The sequence below is a fragment of the Ursus arctos genome, unplaced genomic scaffold (assembly GCF_023065955.2).
Source record: "Ursus arctos isolate Adak ecotype North America unplaced genomic scaffold, UrsArc2.0 scaffold_21, whole genome shotgun sequence".
Lineage (NCBI taxonomy): Eukaryota > Metazoa > Chordata > Mammalia > Carnivora > Ursidae > Ursus > Ursus arctos.
This window is the reverse complement of record NW_026622886.1, coordinates 39,394,675-39,416,281: the sequence shown is the minus strand read 5'-3', so window position 1 is coordinate 39,416,281 and position 21,607 is coordinate 39,394,675. Positions and strand designations below refer to the sequence as shown.

Here is a 21,607-nt window from a genome sequence, read left to right as displayed (position 1 = left end):
CCCACTACAGTTACTTCCTTATAGATAGGATACAGATAATAAAATGTTAATTTTTTTTTTTTTTTTAAGATTTATTTACTGGAATGGCTCAGTCGGTTAAGCGTCTGCCTTTGGCTCGGGTCATGATCCCAGGGTCCTGGGATCCAGCCCCACATCTGGCTCCTTGCTCAGCAGGGAGCCTGCTTCTGCCTCCTGCCTGCCTCTCTCCCTGCTTGTACTCTTTCTTTCTCTGACAAATAAAATCTTTAAAAAAGAAACTAAACCTTCATTAGCTTCCCTTTAAAAAAAATTTATTTATTTGAGAGAGAGAGAGAGAGAGAATGCGCTCATGCGCAGGAGGGGGTGGGGCTGGCTAGGGCAGAGGGAAAGGGAAAGAAAGTCTTAAGCAGACTTCTCGCTGAGCACAGAGCCTGACCTCACGGGCTGATCTCACGACCCTGATATTACAACTGAAGCCCAAACCAAGGGTCAGATGCTTAACTGACGGTGCCACCTGGATGCCACTAAAATGTTAAATGTTTATCTAAGACAGTTGTGGTCAGGAAGATGTGTACTAAAAATCACACAATATATCCAAAGGTAAGTACAAATAATTCATCCACAGCTACATGTCTGCTTAGTGGAGTAAGAGCATGGATTTTAAGGTCAGGGTACCTGAATTTGAATCCTGACTCCACCACTTAGCTGGGTACTTGGGTAAGTGATTTAATATCTCTGTGCTTCAGTTTCTTCATCTGTAAAATGAGGATACTGGTATCTATGTCATAAGGTTATGAAGACTAAATAAATTGTAAAGTGCTTAGAATAGTGATACACATAATAAGCACTATATAAATGTTGGTTAAATGAGATTTTAAATTACAGTTTACAGAACAATTCATGTGTTTTTGTAGTCATTTACCAGAATCGTAGGATCCTTCAGTCTCTTCATATTGCAGCCTTCAAATGTTTACCAATTCCTAAGGCTTACTGCTACTGCCATCAGCTCCACTTCTCTATTTCTGTTTCTGTATTTCTGTTTCTTTTACTTCTGCTGCTGCTGCTTCTGCTTCATCTCCTTTTTCTGCATCTGTATCATTATCATCATCATCATTAAAGACTCTGCTAAGTTAAGGTAGTTTCCAAGATGAGCCATTGGAGGCTAAGCATGGCAAGTTGAAATGCTAGAAGGAGATCACTCAACTAAGATGTAGTAATGGGGCAGATCTGGGATTAAGACTCTGGTCTCCCACTCCAGGTACAATTGCTTTTTGTATTGTGTCACAGCTGCTTTAAAGGGCTGAAGGTTGGGGCGCCTGGGTGGCGCAGTCGTTAAGCGTCTGCCTTCGGCTCAGGGCGTGATCCCAGCATTCTGGGATCGAGCCCCACATCAGGCTTCTCCTCTAGGAGCCTGCTTCTTCCTCTCCCACTCCCCCTGCTTGTGTTCCCTCTCTCGCTGGCTGTCTCTCTCTGTCAAATAAATAAATAAAAATCTTAAAAAAAAAAAATAAAGGGCTGAAGGTTGTGCTTGGTTATTTTGTGCCTCTATTCAAGACTTCTTTTCCCTGCTCCTTCCAGTCATACATAAAACACACATAAAAATATTGGAAGGAAACTTATACTCTTTGTATACTAAGTGAATGGGATCAGTTAATTCAGTTGTGGCTTTCTGTGGAAGGAGGAGGAAGCACCTGGCTATTGCTCAGGGGTGTGTCAGGTGGGAGTGTAATGGGGAAGCATGAGAATCTTCTTCTTTTGCCTATGGGGAAGCAGAAGGAAGTGAGAGAGAATATAAGGGACTATGACTCCTACCTGCTAGACCAATGAGTATTTTTCAGTTTGTGATGAATGTACTTTTTAAAAGATTTTATTTATTTATTTATTTGAGACAGAGAGAGAGAGAGAAAATCAGCACAAGCGGGGGAAGGAACAGAAAAGGAGGGAGAGGGACAAGCAGACTCTCAGCTCAGTGTGGAGCCTGATCTCACAACCCTGAGGGCATGTCCTGAGCCAAACCAAGAGTCGGGATGATCAACTGACTGAGCCACGCAGGTGCCCCTGTGATGAATAGTAATCTAGTCTGGAATACACTAGTAAGAATGGGTACCATTTGTAGATGTGGAAAAACTAATAAGACCTTATTAACTTAAAGAAAGGAAAAATTTAGGTATAAAAAGTAATATAATTTTTGAGAAAGCTTATAATAAGTTTGTGACTGATAACCATATGGCATAATTTGTGTATTTCATGAATGTGATTATTTTACAGTGCTTCATTTAGGCATATTAAGCATTTTTCTTTTTTAGAGTTTGTTTATTTGTTTGTTTGTTTATTTATTTATTTATTTATTTTTAGTAATCTCTATACCCAGTGTGGGGCTGGAACTCATGACCCCAAAATCAAGAGCTGCATGCTTTATGACTGAGCCAGCCATGTGCCCCTTCTTTGATTTTTTTTTTTTAAAGATTTTATTATTTTTATTTATCCGACAGAGATAGAGACAGCCAGCGAGAGAGGGAACACAAGCAGGGGGAGTGGGAGAGGAAGAAGCAGGCTCATAGCAGAGGAGCCTGATGTGGGGCTCGATCCCAGAACGCCGGGATCACGCCCTGAGCCGAAGGCAGACGCTTAACCGCTGTGCCACCCAGGCGCCCCCCTTCTTTGATTTTTAATCCCTATTTATGTTGCTGTCAGCTTACAACCAAAATAATTTAGATAAAACTTTGAAAAAATTCTGTATATGAATTCTTGAAACCATGACTCTAGCTCCGAAATTTGCTGCCCGAGCATCATCCTCCCTTTCTCTGACCCTTAGAATGGCCTGTCACCTAGAGGACACACTGGAATGGTAGCCTATCTCAATTTATTGGAAAGACCATGTTTCTGGTCCTAAAAGTTTGATGGCCTTAAGTAAGACCTGTTTGGCTAGCATGTATTACACCACACTTACTCAAAAATGGGTGTTGTTTCTTTTTTACAGTGGCTGTAGCATTCTAATGGTTTTGGCCGTTACAGGAGATTGAGGTTGATAAATCAATCCAGTGTAAAATACTTAACATGTAAAGTTGTGTGCAGTATAATGGATAGATTATAGGACTGGGAATCAGGAAATCTCAGCTGTCCTTATATAGTTTTGTTGCTAAACAAAACGTTGTTAGTCTCTTTATGGAAGTGTGATTATAACACTTTTATTCTTCCCTAAATAACGGAGTGAGACTAATCAAAATAATGTGAACATTTATTGATACACAAGATATATGGTTATTGGTTAAGTTCTGTTTTTTCTTCGTGGATAATTTTCCCTCTGTTTACTGCTTCATTTTCCTTTTCCTGGGTCAGTTCTCTTTCAGTTTACTTTTTAAAAATTTTGCATACATTTGCCTTCAGTATTTCATTATGAAAAATTTAAGTATACAGCAAAATCTAGAAAGAGAGGCATTGATCTTTCTCTTCAAGTTTCTTCAAATGTTTTTCTACTTGGGACCCAGTTCAAGGCCTCTTTTCATTTTCAAGGCAACTATTATTTTTCTCTTCTCTAAATTTATAATTATCATTTATATTTCATAGTTTAATACTCAGCAGTTTCACTCTTTGATATTGTTCATGAATTGTTTTCATGTCTTAATCTTGGCAAGCCCCACCACACACACTTCACACCTCTTCTGCATTGCTAAATTTCAAACTCCTTGAGTGCAGGAGTCTTGTCTCTTATGCATCTCTCCCTTTCATGGTTCCTAACATGTGGGCACTCATTGTTAAATACTTAAGTTTTCTTTGGTTGCTGTACCTCTCAGTCTGTTTCTTGTTTCAGTACATGGGTGTTCAATGTAAATAATATACAGTGGACCCCCCTCATCTGCAGGGGATATGTCCGAGGATGCCTGACACCGCAGATAGTACCAAACCCTATTATGCACTATATTTTTTTCCTATACATACATACCTATGATAAAGTTTAATTTATAAAATAGACGCAGTAAGAGATTAATAATAACTAATAAAATAGAACAACTACAACAATATATTGTAATAAAAGTTACGTGAATGTGGTTTCTCTCAGAATATCTTATTGTACTGTCCTCACCCTTTTTGTGATGATGTGAGATGATAAAATGACTACGTGGTGAGATGAAGTAAAGTGAATGACGTAGGCATTGTGACATAGCGTTGTGCTACTATCGATCTTCGGACACTGTGTAAGAAGGGGATCATCTCCTTCTGGACTGCAGTTGGCCGTGGGTAACTGAAACCATGGACAAGAGGAGGGGGATTACTGTATATGATTTTAAGGCTCTTAAGCCCTTGTAGTTGTTTGTATTTGGAAATCTGTTACGTAGTCAGTACATGAAATTGAGCAGTTATATGTTGTAAATCGGCAGAGTCCATTAGTACTACTGGAAAGGGAAACCGAGTCTCACGGTTTTTATCTTTATATGAAGAGAACTTCATTAATTTAAAAAATTAATAGATTCTGATGTAGTTGTTCATGGTTTTAATCTTGTGCTTTGAAGCGTTTTCTTTTTCTGGAATGAGGTTCTTGGTTTTGACTGTGTAAGAAGAAATATGTTAATTAGATTATATTTAGTTGGTGAATTTGTACCCACAAGAATGTGACTTTTAAAAAGTTGCAAGTTGCTACAGTTCTTGCAGATAAGATTGTTTCCTGTTTTCTTTTGCATATTTAGTACTTTGTATATTTTTCCATGAGGTAGCCTTTCAGTTTGGTCATGTGTATTGTTTGACATTCAGACTTAAAGGTAAATTAAACACTACCATCCCTGGTGCTTACAAATGCTAGCCATTGAAAATGTCAAAATTTGGATTTGACCCAAGAGTTACAAATAATATAAGCTTTTGTATAAATATATCCAAATATATATTCTTGGGGGAAAGGAATAAATAAAACACTGTGTTTATGGAGTAGTTTTAAACAGTTAGGCTTTAGAATTGCTACATGCCCAAAGTATTCCTCCAGTGAATTGCATACTGTATCAGCTCATGAATTGTGTTATAAGAAAGGTATTTAGTACACTGGACCTCAGTACTACTGAAAAGTCAGTAGAATTGACAGAAATCAACATAATAGTTTGAAAAAGTGATGTATACTCAATTGAGACAGTTTGAGATCTTTTTAACATGACAGAATCTGCTTTACCTCTTCACTTTTTTTTATTTTTTCTATTTTTATTTAAACATTTAAGTGATATTTGTATATATGTAGTTTTAAAAGTCGAGTAATATTTGAAAGCTTATAAAAACAGCAGTTGTCCTCTCTCCTCTTTTTACCTCTAATTCCCAATCTTTAGAGGCAATTAGTTTCAGTTCTTTTAACTATTTGTTCTGATATTCTAAGTCAGTTCTGCTTTGTGTTGGCTTTTCATTTTAGGTAGTAGTTCATTTTAGTAGTAGTTCATTTAGACTTCTTTCTAAGAAAAATGAGGATTAGTCATTGTAATTAATCTACTGCCTGCAAACATTTACATAAAATTCCTTTTCTGTCATGTTCCTTTTATAGGCTATCGGATTTTTTGGGTAAATTCTTTAGTATTTAAATTATTATGACTATGCAAATATTTTTCCCAGCTGAGTCACAAATTCAGTGGGATTGCGTTTCCTTTATTGTCCAACTTAATTGTTTTTTCAAATAATTATCCGAGTTTGAAATTTTATGTGCTTTGTGCCTATTATTAATCCATTTGCAATTCTCTGACAAATCTAAGAAGCTTTCAATATGGCTGGATATATCAGGCAGTCTCTTTGCCTCATTTTCTTCTTGGAGACTGCCTTCTGTATCCTATGTAGAATGCAGACTTTCACATAATTCTTCCTGTTTTTCAGTAAGGAATTTCGTCTTGCTTTCAGTTGTGGCTTGTGTTCCTGAGATCGGGGTCTCTGCTCCATCCTCCCCAGAGATGCATCTCTAGACTTTCGTCAGGGATGAGGAGAAGATTGGTTTTTGGGAGGAGGCCACTTAAATGAAGTTTCAGTCTGTCATCTCATTTCTAGCCCCATGCTGCGTTTTTGTCTTCATCATGCTTCCAATATCTGAATTTCTCCAGCATGCATCAACTTACTTCTCTTTTTTATTGTGATATGTTAATGATAAAATATACATAACCTAAAATTTTCCATCGTAACCACTTTCAAGTGTATGGTTCAGTGGTATTAAGTACATTCACATTGTTGTGTAATGATCACCACTGTCCATCAGTCTTCAGAATTTTTACATCAGCCCAAACTGAAGCTGTGCCTACCCAACTCTAACTCCCCATGTCGTTTCCCACCGCAGCCCCTAGCAACCGTTCTACTTCCTGTCTTCACCAGCTTGCTTCTCGATGGCTGCTTCTTGGGTTTAGGTTTCAGCTTTCTTGTTCTCGTTAATTTAGTTACCACTTTTCTCCCTTTCTGGCTTCCAGAATATTGTTGGCTTCTCTCATTTGCTGTTGTATCGTTCTCATTTTCTTTATTCTTACGGGTTTTATATTCTAAAAATTCTAACCTTTCAAGGTGAGGTTTTAGGAAGGAGTCAAGGTCATCTTGCTTAACTGAAGATCTGCTCTCCCCCCCTAAATTCCTCGTTTATCATTTTTAAAATTCAGTTTTTAAAATATTTATTAGAGAGCTAGTGAGAGAGAGCATGAGTAGGGGCAGGGGAAAGGGAGAAGCAGACTCCCTGAGGAGTCAGGGAGTGTGATGTGGGGCTCCATCCCAGGACCCCGAGATCATGACCTGAGCTGAAGGCACACGCTTAACTGACTGAGCCACCCGGGCACCCAGTTATTTATTTATTTTTTAAAGCCCAACATGGTACTTAAACTCATGACCCTGAGATCAAGACCTGAGCCGAGATCAAGAGTCAGATGCTTAACCAAGTGAGCCACGTAGGTGCCCCAGTTTTTTTTTTTTTTTTAATTAGGAATTTAGATACAGGTGTGCCAGACAGATAAAGACAGCCTTATAGTTGTATTGTCTCTCAAATTAGGATTTATAGATGTGCTCCTTCATTATCCCTGATTCCTTTTGGGTTGGCTGGTTTTGATTCCTCAGACCTATTACAACCTCCTCTTCCCTCCCTCTAGCATACCCAGGATGGGCCCACTGTGCTAAGACATATTCTCTGCTGCTACAGCAGTTTCATAGCAGTGAGAGCCTGGCACAGAAGTGGGGAGTGATTTTGGGTGATAGACTGTTACCTAGAAATTTCTGTAAAAGTCTGTTATTCAAAGTGTAGTTGAGGTATTTCCTCCTCTGTGCAACTTCTCTGAGTGCCCTTGGCAGAATTAATTTCTCCTTCTGGGCCATGACACCTGTCAATCATTCTAACTACATTGGGTCTGTCTATACTAGATAACTACATTATGTGATCTGTCTCCTTTCTTTCTTAGGCCTAGTGTTTCACAAGGTTTGGAGAGCATTCCCACATTCTCATACAGTTTTTGGCCCACAATAAGTAATAAATAATTATTTACTAAATGAAAATTAATCCACCTGGACTGATTGCATTTCCTGCTTTCTAGCAAGTATATTGTCCTCATGCCCTTTATCACCAGTGTCTACTGAAAGTTATGCCAGAAACTGTTAGGTGCTTTTTGCTTGTTACTGGAGGTCGTTCTGTGTGGTGAAAATGCCTGGGTTCAGATAAATAAGCAAGTTTCTTAAACTATCTGTGGTTTAGTTTTTTTTTAACCTATCAAATAGAGGTAATAGCTACCATGTAATGTTGTGAGAATTAAATGACTACTTCTGCCGGCTAGATCAATGCCTGGCACATTGTTTTATGGTGAAGCCTTTTTTCGTCTTTATGGGAAGATTACCTTCTATAATATCATTAGCATCTGATGATAATAGATGATGATTTTTGATAGAAAATCAAAGTAAAATGACAAATCTAGCTACTATTAAAATATTTAGTTCTTTGTCTTTTGTATATGAACATGTTCTGAAATGATCTCCATGGGCTTAGATAACAGATAATGGCATCTAGATAATAATTTAATCTGGGAGAAGTAGTGTCCTCCATGTGTTATATACCTGTTAAAATTCTGTATTCTTTAAATATAATCTAAGATCCCCAGATTCTTTTCAACAGAAATATATTAGATAACACTGTCAATATTCATGCTCTTTTCTTCCTAAGAAGAGTTTCAGGCAGCTCATTGGTGACTTTCGTTTCTGGCATGCTTGTTGTCTTCTAACATCTCACTTCCGAGACCGTGTGTTGAGGGAAGAGAACCCTCCACCATTCGGTCAGCAGTCACAGAAAACTTGCTTATGCACCTAAGCGTTGTGGATGCAAGCAAGAAGAAGGCATAATTGTTTTTCTCGAGGAACCATCATCCCTTCCTCATTTCGGTAATATGAAGATCAGATGTTCTGGCAGAATGTACTCACACTCTTTGACCCAGAATTCCATTTATAAAGTATTATAAATGGAATAAAAATGTGCACAGAAATTTATGCACAAGGTGTTCATGAAAATATTAATTATCGAAACAGTAAAAAAAGACATGACTTTTGGTACATCCACTATGTTTTCCAGGCTTTCAATTAAAAACATGATATTACTTAAATAATTAACATTGTATTTTAAAACATCTGTTCTGGTCCAATTATGTAGGAGGATGACTAGAGGGTTAGGTCAGTTGTTGAATTCCATGATCCGTTAAGAGGAGTGGTAAAGCGCACAGGTCTGTGTTAAAGTTTGTTGTGAGCATTAAATGAAACACTGTATGTAACCTAAAAAAAAAATACCTCAGTAGATATTTGGGGCTCTTCCTGTTACTGGTTTTCCTTATACTCATTCCCTCCTTAATGGTTTTTCTCTATAATCTTCCTCCAGTCAATCTAAACCAGAAATGGCAGTGTTTTGTTTGGTCTGACAACTCCCATTGCTTTGTGATAACCATCTAGAGGTTTCCGAGGCTTTTGCCAAGCTCTATAGAGCTGTCACCTGTTACCTGTTTGGTCAGTTTTGAAGGAGGGGAAGTAGCAGTGCTGTATATCACCTTGGGTTTGCTCTCCTTGCTTTAAACTTTGTCTCTTTGCACACATAGTCACTTCCTTTTCCCTTCGGGTTTTCAAGTATTTTTTGTTCTTGTACCTTATTTTGATAGGAGTTTGTTAGCTCTCATCTGCCTGCTTTTTAAAGCGTTTTGATTGTTACTGTTGTTGTTTGATAGCATAAATTATTCCTCATTATAGAGTAGTAATCCAGAAATAGCCTTAGGTCCTCTTTAGTCCTGTTTCTTCTAGGCCTCTCATGAAACACAAATAGAGCTAGCTTGTAAGGCTGACTTGAACACGCCTCATTTATTTTATTTTTTTTGAACATGTCTCATTTAAAGAAGAGTTAGGTTCTGTGTGAACTTTTTCTTCTTACTCCCTAACTAGAAAGCTATGTTTAGCTTCAATCAAATGCAAGAACTCTTCTGTAAGGGATTATAGTCTTCTTTCAGGGCAGGTGGATTATAACCAGAAAAATTTTGTCGTTGTTAAATGGCATAAGTTTGAATTTATGTTGTTTAGGTATAATTTATGTAGTAAACTACAATCAATAAATTATAACTGGTGATTAATGAAATATCCCTTAGCACATAGGCAAAAATGATTTCGCTTTATAACACATCTTGAAAGTTATATAGAAATGAGGTTATGGACACTATAAAAAGTATTTACTTTTCTTGATGACTTTTTCTACATTGATAAGTCCAGGGTATTTATAAGGTATCATAAATCAGACCTTTATTTATATTAAAAAGAGTATTAACAGTTGGATTTTGAAATCACTTGCCTTGGTTTTAATATTTTTTTTGTTATTTTTAAATCCAGGAATTAAAACCATATGGTGTTCAATGAGCTTTATTTTGACTCAATTTGAAGGACAGGCTGAAGACGTTTTAATGATATTACTCAGCTAGAAATCAGAAGGTAGGTTCCTTGAGTGAGCTGTCTTTAACTTTTATGGCCTCAGCTGCTTTTGTCCTATAACATAATTTAGGACATCTAATGCATGATTGTCATGAACCCTAAAAATCTGTGGCCTTTTTTCTTCCCCCACAAATCCCTGCCAAAATTCAGTTTTTTTCCTACTGAATTTTTAATGCTTTAGGTATTTATTAGATGTCAGTATGCATTTCCAAATGCTTGATTATTTTTTCTAAATTTTAATCTGAAAAGACTATCAGTTTTTTTTAAAGCTATGTTTGATTTTGTTTAGATTGTTCTTCTAGTCATTAAAGTGTAGTTTTAACTCTATATGGTAACTGGCTCCTGAGAGTCAAAACAAAACAAAACACATAGAGTCCCCCAGTTTCACCCTCCCCACAAACCTTGTATCACATTTATATTGACAAGTAATAAAATTAACATATTTGAGCTTTAACATTCTAAACAGTGGGGAAAGCATTAATGAACTGTAAAGTAGCCCTGCAGAGAAATCTGGCAGAGGAAGAGGAGTGTGTTTTATATATTGAAAAGTCAGCCTGTGGCAATCAGGCACTTACTTGCTCTGCACCGTTTTAACAGAGAATTGAATAGTTTTGTCAAATACAGATATTTTACCGAGTTGTTTGTTAAAAACAAAAGAGGACTATTTAAGGCCTTTTGATAATAATTTTTTTTTTTTTAAATTTTGACCTTAAAATGACCCCAAAAAGGCAGAGGTTGCCCCTTGGTTGTAGAACCTCAAGTGAATAACTCCTGCCGGGAAGAAAGCTGTTGAGAATAGATAAAGGTGGTTTTAGGCGTGTTGGGGTAATTTCTGTTACCCTAGTATAGTCACTCCTTGCGTTTAGTTATTTTCTTGTGTCATTGCTTATTATTGATTGTATTCTTTTGAAATAAATCTAAAATTGATGAGTTTTTTCTCATCTTCTAAATTAGGAGCGATTATCTGAAATGTGTAAGAATAAGATTTCTAAGACCTTACATGATAAATCAGTTGGTTGAAAGTGAACAATACTTTTGTGTCTCCAGAGAGATTTAAAATAGAGTCTCTTTTCCCATGTCGGGGTGGGGCAAGTAAAAATGAATGTTACCCTTACCTGATTTGTCAGTAAGAATTCCTGGTGGCAGTAAAAACCAATTCAAGCATATCGCATATTTTAAAAGGATATGAGTGGAGCTCAGGGGCTCATCAAATTGTTGCTCCAGGGTTAGAGAACCAGTATTCAGGGCTAAGCAGCCAGAAACAATGCCCAAAATCACATTGCACAATGATTCCCATGAGGATGCTGGTAGCATCTAGAGACAGACTGACAGACGCCACAGCCTGCCCCAGTGACACGGCTAGCTCTGGATGACTCTGAATGCTGCCACCTCTGCCCTGGACTTGACCTTGCTGCAATTACTCCACCGTTAATGTGGGAGAGAGTTCCTTTTGGTCTCGATTTCGCCTGCTCACTAGTTGTCCATTTGTGTAGTCTGGGCTGGGCATGTGTATTTGGCAGAACCCATGTCCTACATGTATAGGACACGTGGGAAAGTGTTTAATCTTTCGAAGTCATAAAATTGGGGAGGTGGATTCTCAAATTTTAGATGCGGAAAACTATTTGACCTTCTGAAATCGTAAGTTGGGGAAGTTCCCAAACTACAGGCAAGTTCAGATGCTAGGCAGACAAAAAAAAAAAAAAAAAAAAAAAAAAAGATAAACATTGACTGCATCTGATGTTTTATATGTAGTATGTGTTGAGTCCTCACTGTGATGGTCACCATGCTTAAAGTGTCTCACAAGCCCTATCACAGATCGTCCTCACAGCGATCGACATGAAATAACAGGCCAAGAGAGATCCTACAGTTAGTCAGTTCAGAGCCGAGACACAAACTCAGAGCTATGATTCCAAAGCCTGTGCTTATAACCTCTGTATTAAACTGACTCTTTAAAAAAATCCCCCCAATACATTTATCTCAAAATCTTGTAAATAAACCTTTAGATTGACCACTGAGTTTATTAAAATCTTATATGTGGCATTTATATGTATTTAGGTATTTTAAAAGAAGTTGAAAATCTGTGGCTTTAATTTTCTCTATTTTCAAATGACTGAATAATTTCTTTTTTTTTTTTTTAAAGATTTTATTTATTTATTCGACAGAGATAGAGACAGCCAGCGAGAGAGGGAACACAAGCAGGGGGAGTGGGAGAGGAAGAAGCAGGCTCATAGCAGAGGAGCCTGATGTGGGGCTCGATCCCATCACGCCGGGATCATGCCCTGAGCCGAAGGCAGACGCTTAACCGCTGAGCCACCCAGGCGCCCCCATCAAATGACTGAATAATTTCTAATTCTTTTTCTCGTTTTGTGAATTGTCATTTCTCATTTTGTGACTTTGCCACAGGCTATAGCCTGATACAGTGCTTTCTTCTGGAATATCAGTGCTTGGAAGCCAGTTGCTGAGTGTAAGGGAGACAGATGGACAAGAAGGAGAGGTAGAGTGACCAAGACTGTGGCAGGAAGGGAGAAATATCAGACACACACACACATACACACACACACACCAAGGAGACACAAATACATATGGAAGGAATGCTGGGGGGGGGGGGACATGACACACATGTTACCCTACAAGCAGCATCATTCTTTGTGTCCTTTGTTGTTTGTAATGGCAGCTTGAAACATAGTGGAACTCCCCCTTCTCTGCTTTAGGAAAGTCATTGAGGGCTTTTTTTTTTTTTTTTTAAGTTCGATTCAGTGCTTTCTTTAGAGTAAACAGTGAGTTTTAAGCCTCTGTACCAGTTTCCATTTTAAATTGACTTATGTACTTCTATTTTAAAGCTAAAAAAATATGTGATATCTAGGGGTAATAAACAGGAGCTGTTATTTAACTTGGGATATATCCAACTTGGTTTGGGGGGGAAGAATCATAAAGAGAAACTCCCATAGTTACTATGATGTCAGCCAAGTTGGAGTATTTCTTCATAAACCACAACTCTTGTTAATTATTGCTTTAGCACAAGTCTGTCTGTCCTGCAGATTTTTCTATGCTACCAAAATAGAGCTTTATAATAATGTTATTTTATTCACTTGTGCCTTTGGGACTAAATGGGCAGCTATAATTTTTGTGAAAGTGAGTAGATCAAGTGCCCTTCCACATACATACTCTCGTAGGCAGTCTAAATGTGGGGTGGGTGCTAGAGAAATACATGATGTAAAGGCCCATGAAATTAAAAGTGATTTTCGTCATCTTTACATATTACATTTTTAATGTTGAGTATACTATGTTTCTTGTCCTTACCTCCGTCTGTTCTTTCTTAGGATATAAATTTTAATTTGAGAACTCTTATTTTTCTATGAATTTGTTTTGTCCAATGCCGGCTGTATACAAAGGAGTTTTGTATAAATGCAATTATGTTATTTACTCGACTATTCTACTTTACCCTGAGATTTAAGCCTCTTTTATTAACATTTTTAGTGGGCCAGCAATCCTCAAATGGGCAGTAGTCCTTTTATTAAGCTACCAGGTTGAAAATATGATGTTTTCATATAGATAAGTTTCTTATCTTTATGGACATTAGCTAATGGTGAATTTAATTAGTCATCTTTTAAGAGCTGTCCTGCTGGGCCAGAACGGTGATCCATCCAACCCAGACTGTCCTAAAGAGCAGACTGTCCTAAAGAGCTGCAGCAGGGAAACAGGTTACTTATTGGAATTCTGTCATTCCTAAAGGACACGTAGGCCGTTTCTAATTTCCCTTAACTTAACGTACTGTACTCAGAATTCGTGCATTCTTTTAAACTCTTCAGCATGGCACTCCGTTCTGATTGTGTTATGTATGCATTAAGCTAAAATACTTATTATAGATTTGTTGGGATGGGTAGCTCTGGGGAAAAATACCATTTATAATGTGAACTTCAGTTCTTTCTTTGCTCATAAGCTGTTTCAGTTTCTTCACCTGTAAAATATAAAATGATTTCACAGTTTTTTTCCCCTGCTACTCTCAAAATCTGTTCTGTTATTTCTAATATGGCCAATTTATAAGGCTTGTCTTTCTCACCCTCCTTCCTAGCATTTTCCCCCCTACATGCCATTTAAATATAGAATATTAAGCAAGTTCTTTATGTATCATGAAGGAGGCACAAGTTATGTAGGGCAACTGAATCCCTTTGAATTATCTGATGGCTGTAACTAAAAGTTCTGTGGATTTTTAGGAGAAACGGTATTTAATAGCTGTAGTTCAAAGAAAACAGGTATAGCTTGTATTGGGTGTTTTAGGATATGGGTTTATTGAAGGTCTTTTCATGTGATATGAATTCGGCTTTTTAATTTGCTGGAAACTAGTTGAAGACATTGGTCATTCCTTCTTTCTTTTTGTCTCTTCTACAATACCTATCATGAGAAATTATCTTAAAAGACTTTGGTTGTGGAAAAAAAAGTCTCTAATATATTGCTGAAAAATATTTAGAGCCCACCAGAACTACTAAAGAATGAGGATGGTATTTTCTTCCTAACAGATAAAGGAGGAATTTAGAAAAAAATTATTACTCCTTCTTGGTTGATTTCTATTTTTGAAGATATGGGTTACCGCCTAGAAAAGAAAAGGGCTGAAGTGAGCATTATAAACATTGTTTCCACTTTTGAGGACATTAATGGAGTTGGGTGACAGTTCCTGGGACACATCCTTAATGATGACAGCGTCTTCAAGAAGAAGGTATCAAATACTGAGGTCTTTTGGTATTCAAGTAACTCAGCTTCCTGAAAGAAAGGTAAACCTGCTTTAATATCAAGCCACTCTCCATAGTGACTATTTTATTGTGTATAGTGTTAAAATTCATGAAAAACAATAAAGCCACAGACTCTGATACTTAGATTTGTATAGATCTCCTTGTTATGGATAATGTTGAAAACATAGAAGAAAATTAACTCTGGAAATATTTACCTTGATGTTCTACATAGAATCACATGTTAAGATTTTTCTATTGTTTCTTAGTAAGAAATACATTTTATATCATGGCCAACATGTGCCTAGCATTTTTGTATTCAAAACAAAAGTTTTTAAAAATGATAGTTACTCATGCTGTGTGTGTGAGTGCCAGGGGAAGGAAAGGAAGGAGAGAGAGAAAGAGACAAACATTCACGGTAGGGAGAGATTGTGTGTGTGATAAAGTTTTAAGAAAAAATACTCTGTATGCTGTGTACTTCCATTTTCTTAAAATATAAAACAAAAGTAGCAAATGCTGTAGGTGGTGCCCCCGACATTGACTTCAGAACCATACAGGCCATCCCATTATCTTTATTTAGTCTTAATGATAGGTCTGCACATGAAGTATTTTGTCATTGAGAGAGAAACACTAAAATCCTAAGGGTTTGTTTTTTTTAATAAAAATAAGGTTGTATTATTCATAATTGGTGTTCTGGAAGAGAGTGTGTCCTCCCTTTCATCATTCCTAACCATTAGTGCAATGAATTAAAGTTGAGAGAGATTTTTTTTTGTGTTAATTTATGCTGACAATTCCCAGGACACAATCAAGTATTTAGAAGACCAGCATATGTATTTAGGCCTTTGGAAACTTTAAATCATCAATCTGTTGAATCTCTTCTCTGTAAAGGAGTCCACTCATTTAAATGGTGTGTTTTTTAGTCAGTGGGAATAATTAGTTCCAAGGAATTTTCACCTCCTCCACATGACTAGGGACATCAGTGACGCAAGGGTACCTTTCCTCAGTGATGTGTCCTGATTGTAATTGCCTTTTTATTTTACAATAAGTATGTTACTTTTATTTATTTTATTGTGTCATAGGCAGTAGGTACATCTAATAATCAAATTTACATTTCTGAAAAAATATTTCTACAAAATATTTTCTGATTGATGACTCATTAAACATTAGATTCTGTTCAGTATAAAGAACTGAGGCCAATAAGTGTTATCTCATGGAATCAGGAAGTAAGGTGTTCCACATGAGAGAATTTTCTACAAAAGGAAAATTAGGAATCTTTACTCATTTTGTTGTAAATTTTAAGAAACAAATGGGATACTTTAATGTATGTATTTGTATGTATCTATATGTCAAGAGTGAAAGAAATATTTCAGAACATCCGGAAAAGTACAAAAACTGTTTTGATAAATACCTGTGTACCCCGTCTATTAAATCTTAGTATTTTTTCCCTGACTTCTCTGAGTGTATGAAATAGCCATCAGTGACCTAGAGGTGATACAGGTTAATCATTGTGAAAGAATACTAGTTAGTGAGCTCTGGTGTGACTAGTTTAGTTACTTAGTTCCCTTAGATCTCAATGTAGCATATTTTTCTGATTCATTTCTTAATGCCATAGTTTTCTTATTAATATATAACAGTGAATCTTCCCCCTTTGTTCTCTTATCTAAAGCAGCTTTGGAAGAATGGAACACATTTCTTACATGAGCCACCTGGATTTACATGTTACTCTTACAGGGCGTATGTGGTATTTGTGACTAATAATTTCATTCCAGTTTACGGCAGGTTATAATAGTGAAAAGAAAGAGAGATTTTGCATCCTGGAGCTGTTTCTCTCTGGTTTGGACAAGTTATTTAACCACTCTGTGTGCTTTGTTAATACCTTTCGCATAGAGTTCTGAGAATTAAGTGAGCTAATGTCAATAATTGGCACGCAGAAGTTGCTCAGGAAGGGGGCACCTGGGTGCCTCAGTCGGTTGAGCGTCTGACTCGATTTTGGCTCAGGTCATGATCTCAGGGTAATGAGATCAAGCCCTGCTTAGGGGTGGAGCCTGCTTGAGATTCTCTCTCTTTCTCCCTGTCCCTGCCGCCCCCCCCCTTCTGTGCTCACACGCACTCTCCATCTCTCTCTCTCTCTCAAAAAAAGAGTTGCTCAAGAAAGGTTACTTTTAATATCACAAGCCTTCTTTAAGTGGTTGAACTTGCTGAAGTCTGATTTCTAAATGAGTGGGGGTATTTCTGCACAAAAATACTCAAGACTTCTCTTCACCCCCCTCCCCAAACAAAGCAGATTTTAACGTTAAATTTCATCATCCAACTCTTGGAACCCCTGCTGATTGTTTTCTTGTACTCTTGGTTTATTTTTGTACCTAAGGTCTGATAGGCACATAACAAGTGCTTTGTGAACCTTAAACTAAGTGAAAATAGATTGTTCAGATGAAAGATATGTGGATAAGTCAGTTTTAGGGCACTTCTAGAGATCTCTTGCCAGAACTGGTATCTTTGTTTTGGTCTTCAGAGACTATTAAATGTGATCACTGAGTCATACTTGCTGTTTTCTCTGTCCCCTGGCTATCTCTCTTAAGACTCTGAAGCTTGCCAGCCACAGGATGTTTAAAAGGCAGAGTAGGCTTTAGCCCAGGGGAGTTTGTTTATTTAAAGAAAAATAATTAAGTTCAAACATCCCTACCATGTCGTAGCTAGTCTAGTCATGTTAGAGTTAGTGAGTTCTTTTGATTCTTTCTGGTGGTCATGGTGCTTAAAGGTAACAAATTTGAAAGTAATTTAAACTTTTCCTGGGAACTTTACAATGTAATCCCAAAGAGACGTCCCTAAAGGAGTGGGTGGAAAGGGCCATTTATTTTGCTAGTTGTTGTTTTTTAAAGGGATTTATTTATTTATTTATTTTTAAATATTTTATTTATTTAGTTGAGAGAGAGAACATGAGCAGGGGTAGAAACAGACTCCCCGCTGAGCAGGGAGCCCGATGCTGGGCTCAATCCCAGGACCTTGGGATCATGACCTAAGCTGAAGGCGGACGCCTAACCGACTGAGCCACCCAGGTGCCCCTTTAATGGGACTCTTTTAATTCAAATCATTTACCACTCCTCCCTAGAGTTATGATACAGATGATTTAAAAACAAAACAACAAATAAAAGCGCCCTATGGTGGCTATACCTTCATTAATTCTTTGGAGTTGGGCCTGTAAGAATCTTTTAAAAGGGACAGTATAGTTCTCCAGATGTTTAGACACAAAGATATGGTAATTGGTGACTTTCATATTTTGGATGATTATCATCCCCAAAATATTTCTCCTTACATATTCTCTGCCAGATAAGGAAATCTGAGGCAGATATTTTGGGCTTGCCTAGGGTACAGGACCTATCTGTTGATGAGATAACTTGTAAAAACTGAGTCCTAGAGGAAGTGGAGGAGGAATAAGACAGAGAGATACTTGGTATTCCAGGCAGAGGGAAAGACAAGTCCAGAGGCCCTGAAGTGAGAACGTGCTTGAAGTGTTTAAGGAAAGGAAAGAGGCCAGTGTGGCTGGGATGGAGTGAACAAGGGGGAGAGTGGTAGGAGATGATGTTCAAGAGATGTGGAAGGGAAATATCAGATCATGGTCCTTATGGCCTTTGATAGGGGTTTTGGTTTTTAGAGTAGTGAGATGGACTCAGTTCAAGGGTTTGAGCGGAAACATGACATCTGACTTTCTTTTGAAAAGGACGAATCTGACTGACTTACTGAGGTGAGCAAAGGGAGAAGCTGGGAGATCAGATAGGGAACTATTAGAGTAATGCAGATGAGAACTAAGGTGGCGTGGACCATGGTGGTCAGAGTGGAAGTGTTAAAAGTGGTAACATTATGAATGTCTTTTGAAACTGGAGCTCCCAGGATGAACACTTAATGGGTAGCAGTGGATATTTCTGCACATAGTGTTTGATTGACCCATTTTTAAATGATGTTAAGATTAATTCTTGGGTTCAAATTTTGTCTACTTAATTTATCCATTATAAAGTTTCCCATTAGTCTTTTACCTAATGGTTTTAGCAACCATTGATCATTTTTTAGATCCGTTATTTCATTACATGTTACAAAATGATGATTTTCTAGTTTTATCATTCCTTCTACATTTATAATTTGGAATCCTATAAAAAAGAGCTTTCACTTATTGACTGATTGGTTACTCTAAGGTATTTTTCATATAAGAAAGCCAGGATAAGTGCTTGATTCTTTCCCTTTATCAACTTTTAGAATAATAAGTTAGTGCTATAGCAACCTCTAGAGATGACCATGATTTTTAAAAATATATTTAATGTTTCGGAGCACCTGGGTGGCTCAGTCAGTTTAGCATCTGCCTCTTGGTGTTCTGTTCAGGTCCCGATCTCATGGGTCATGGGATGGAGCCCCACGTTGGGCTCCACGCTCAGTGGAAGTCTGCTTGGATATTCTCTGCCTCTGCCCCTTCCTCTGCTTGCGTGTGCTCTCTTTCTCTCTCTCTCTCTCTCTGAAATAAATAAATTAAATAAATAAATAAATCTTTAAAAGAAAAAAAATTAATGTTTCAATCAGTGGTAGTCGTTACCATTTTTATGTTCAAAATGTCACTATGATTTGATGTTCATTTGACCTTAAAACACGTCTCCAACGTAAAAATTGTAAAACAAGTTCTGAGAAGTCTGACTTCCATCCCTGTCCCTCCCATCCTGCTTTCTCTTTTTTCTATAGCTAACCATTTAAAAATGATTCTGGTTTATCCTTCCAATGCTTTTTTCCTTTTGAAAGAAAAAAACCACCAGTCTATGTTAATATTTGTCGTCCTATCCCCCCCCACTTTTTTTTTTTACAAAAAGAATAGCATTGTGTGGAATAGCATTGTGTGGAAGCTAACTCAGGTATAGCATGGGAAGTAGGGAACTACTGGTCTCCTTGAGGGTTATTCTTGAGACTTGTGAATTTTTTATTCCATGTAAAAGAGTTTCTTATATTCCTAGCATCTCCACAACAAGCAGCTAAAGAACATACATGTTTAAAAAAAACAGCCTACTTGCAACATTTAGCAGTATTTAGCAAAATTATATATGTAGCAATTCCTCTTTCAGAAGTCCCCCCCCCCCAAAAAAAAGAAGTTTTCCCCAAAGATTGCAGTAACAAAATCACAAAGTGATCTATGCCCTTTGTTCTGTTCCTTGAAGGCTGGTACCGTATCTTGTCTTTTAATTATAGGCTTTGTTTACTGGGGAAGAAACAATAACGATGTTGTAATTGGCATTGATATCAATGGTGTATGTGTGGAAGAAATGGCATTTTGAGAATTTGCCATTTTGAAATAGTACCAGGTTAAATATTTCATCAGTTACATCACTCATCAGTTTATTCATTCTTTCGATAAATATTTACTGAGCACTTACTGTGTGGCAGTCACTGTCCTAAGTGCTCAAAAGGTATTAGTAAATAAAGCCAATAAAAATCTCCTCTGGAGCTTCCTTTCTTACAGGTGTTGGGTGGGGGGAGAGACAAACACGCATAATCAGTTAATTTATTGTTTTCGAATGTGGAGTTTTAGGGTTCCTCTCCTACATCTTCCTTTTTTCTTTTTCCAGTCTGTAAATGGCATTCTTAGGAATTGCAAGACCCTGGTGGGTGGAAAGCATTGAGGACTGAAGAATTTATAGCTCTTTATACTCAGTATGTGTAACATAACTGTGTAATTCGGGACCTGTGGGATGATGGCATATATTCCAGCTCTCTCACCTCATCCTCAGCCCTGTTAATGTTTTTTATTAGAAGGTTGCTGAAGAAATTTTTTGATAGTTCCTTTTATAGACACTAAAGTTTAGAAAATTGTCCTTACAGATTTATGTTTTTGTTATAATATATTCTTAATGACTACATCTTTATTTCAGAAATGACCATTAAGAAGTAGATGCCCAGATGCAAAAGTGATGAAACAGTCAATTTGTCATAAAGTAAGATGCAGCTGTGGCTTTTCAACCAGATTAGTAAGTGTGGCCAAAATTTTTTTAAACTTTATATCTACTTTGAAAAACACTTAATAAAAAGTATAGTGGACATTTTCTTAAGTGTCAACTTGTATTTCTGTTTTTACTTTGGATTGTAGTACAAATTAGAGCATGTAGCTCTAGAAAATGTATGTCTGTGTCATACCTTTTTAAGAACCATAAAGGTAATATTATAAAATCATAGCTTTAGAGGAAATATATGAAAAAGAGTCACCATAATACCACTAGCCAAATACAACTACTTTAAAAATGTTTAGATATTTGTTTTCCTTCCCAGTCTCTGTTCTATACATTTTTTAAAAAACATCATTTTTGATCATAGTGTTGTGAAGAGTATGCTTCTTTTATATCTTTTAAAATTAAATTTCTTTCAGATGTTACTCCCTGCGAATAAAAATGTACTCTTCAGTACAGGGTTTCTTATTGGGGTAATGAAAATGTTCTGGAATAATATGGTGGTGATGGTTACACAACTTTGTGACTATAGTAAAAACCACTAATTTTACACTTTAAAAGGGTGAATTTTATGACATATGGATAATACCTAAAAACTACCCTTCAGGATACCAGATTTTGGTAAGAGTAAAATGCAACTGAGTTAGAATATGAAAATGTGCCAAGATATCACCATGTACCTAGAAGAAATGATTTGATAGTCAGTAGAATAAAGTTTTCATAATAATAAAAATAATAAATTTTATAAATATTTTAATAAAAATATCAAAATAACTTTTATTATTAGAGACTTATTGTCTCAAGTTTTGGTAATACCAAATGTCATGGTATTCTGAATGTACTCTATCAGTATTTTGTTAACTTTTTATTTTTAAGAGGCTTCCTGTTTTGAAACTAACATTTCAACTTTTCTACCTGAAATTTTTTTTAGGAACAGAATTGTATCTATTTTTCTCAGAAGAGAATTCCACAAGGTAAGAAATTGTTAATATAGTAATAAAACAA

At 36.8% G+C, this 21,607-nt stretch overlaps 1 protein-coding gene across 19 annotated transcripts in view; it reads left to right on the top strand.

The window, feature by feature from the left end:
- The window catches only part of FRS2 (fibroblast growth factor receptor substrate 2), a 112,380-nt gene that overhangs the window by 27,912 nt on the left and 62,861 nt on the right, over positions 1-21,607 (top strand). For 14 of the 19 annotated variants that reach the window (XR_006409742.3, XR_006409740.3, XM_057316560.1 and 11 more), the window contains 2 exons: positions 20,531-20,626; positions 21,534-21,576. The exons of 2 other annotated variants lie outside the window; for them this stretch is intronic. The gene's annotated coding sequence lies outside the window, so the exon portion shown is untranslated. Of the gene's footprint in view, positions 1-9,807; positions 9,907-14,551; positions 14,676-20,530; positions 20,627-21,533; positions 21,577-21,607 lie in introns of all 19 variants that reach the window. 3 more of the 19 variants (XM_044384614.3, XM_057316557.1, XM_048217784.2) reach the window with 2 other exon arrangements.